The sequence below is a fragment of the Battus philenor genome, unplaced genomic scaffold (genome assembly GCF_028537555.1).
Source record: "Battus philenor isolate CCGP_79_NKW_IND1 unplaced genomic scaffold, ilBatPhil1.0.hap1 SCAF_9, whole genome shotgun sequence".
Classification (NCBI taxonomy): domain Eukaryota; kingdom Metazoa; phylum Arthropoda; class Insecta; order Lepidoptera; family Papilionidae; genus Battus; species Battus philenor.
Window position 1 is genome coordinate 15128552 of NW_027181759.1, and position 1959 is coordinate 15130510.

General features: G+C 33.6%; 1 non-coding gene across 1 annotated transcript; it reads left to right on the plus strand.

Moving 5' to 3' along the window:
* Positions 1-1383: 1383 nt before the first annotated feature.
* On the plus strand, positions 1384-1455 carry TRNAQ-CUG (transfer RNA glutamine (anticodon CUG)). Its single transcript has one exon. It is a non-coding gene; the product is annotated as a tRNA-Gln (tRNA).
* Positions 1456-1959: the final 504 nt, after the last annotated feature.

Consider the following 1959-nt stretch of genomic DNA (forward strand, 5'->3'; position numbering starts at 1 on the left):
TTAAAGATATATATTTAGTAAATAAAATAGATAGTAAACTGTCTTTAACTGTATAAAATAAAACTACAAATAAAAATTACAATAAATAGTAAAATGTAAATAAAATCTAAAAATTATGTCAAAAGTGTTTTAAAGTAGCAAATTGTGGTCTTGACACGAAGATGAGGAAAGGTGACGCACGGGAGATGATGTTAATGCGGAGAAAGATAGAGATTGTAACAGAAGGAGATTGTAATATAAGAGACTGTGTAGTACGAAAGGAGAAAGTAAAGTAAAAGTATAAAATGAAAATTTACCCGAGTTGTAACTGCCCCACACATGGCGGGGAAAACTGGGAGGCCATTTATTTTTAAAACACTTTAAATGAACTTACGTGTAGTTCATTTGTCAGAATAAAGCCTTAAGTCTGTCACACCTATTTCCAATCATACTGTATAAAGTGATCACTCTGAAATATTAAAACAACTTTTATTTATATAAGAATGCTTCTAGCAATAATTTGGTAGTGCAATCTGCAAAGAAGGTCACCAAAAAGTGGCCAATAAAAAATAAATTGATGTTCGATAAGATGCAAAAACTTTAAAAGCAATGTATTTTATACATAAACTCTTTTACAGCATTTACACCTGTAAGCAATCATCCTGTATACACTATAATTTACAATATAAAAGAACATTTATTACAATGTTCTTCTAAATAAGTTTACTAAAAGGGATACAAATTCGGTACACGCAATATCCTCTCATATTATCGAATGAAAGAAATGTTGGAGACGCCATAGAAATGATCCATCGATGTTTATTATGACAGACGGAAGTCAATACGTCTTCTGATCTAAATATAAGAAAGATATTATTGAGTTACATATCCTTGAGGCTTTTATCGTGTATTTTGATCCTTAAATAATTCGAATATAGAAAACGATGGACTGAAATTAAATATATTTATACAGGTTGATTGATGATCTACACAGGGACCCTGATCAAATACCGAGGTAAGCCATAGAATTGAATTATCAAGAAAAGTGATTGAAATCAAAAATGACTAAAATTAAGTACCCCTATACTTGATTATAGTCACTTCACGGAGCATCCGTTTAATCGATTTAAAATCTTGAAACAGTAACATATAGTAGTAGTTCCAGCTGAAGTTACCACGGGAGCCCTTGAACTTCGTTACCCTAAAAGGGGTCTTAGGCTGCAAATTTAGGCGGCAAGAGACATTCTGAACCAAAAATGAAAATCAAGCCATTACTCCAACATTTACTTTTCAGCCATTTATTAACAATATATATCACTGTCCTAATATCTATGACTGCTAATTGTGGTATCTTATCAATTCATTTCTAATTTCCTGTCTAATGTTTTAGAGGCACACACCATCGGTTCCATGGTGTAATGGTAAGCACTCTGGACTCTGAATCCAGCGATCCGAGTTCAAGTCTCGGTGGAACCTGAATTTTTAAACATTTATTACAATATTTATAACAACTTTGCACAAAATTATTTTTGTACGATGTAGTGGAGTTATTCCTTCACTTTATTAAATGGTTTATATATTTTCGAATGTTATTAAATTCGCTGGAAACAATTACATAATAAACCATGGAATATAAAGAGGGCCTTCATGAGGATTCATTTCAGGGCATGGTCGTGAGAAGTTATGAAAAATTGAAAATATAAAGTAACTGTTGCAGATGCCTGGCATTGCGCAGAGTGGCCATACACACCTTCCTCCTCCCCCCGCTGAACATGCAGGCGCGGAATATCTCTTCCACCAGGACGCAGGCCCGGGTAAATGAAAGTCGGGACTTTGGTACTGTAACCAACGGCACTTTCTCTCGGACACGGTACCACGAAACATTGTACAGTTAGGTTTTATTATTTAGTTGTAGTATGTGTAGTGTAAAAACTTAGTTGTTGTTTTATTCTTGTGTGTATAGTCAATAAACGTGTTTGT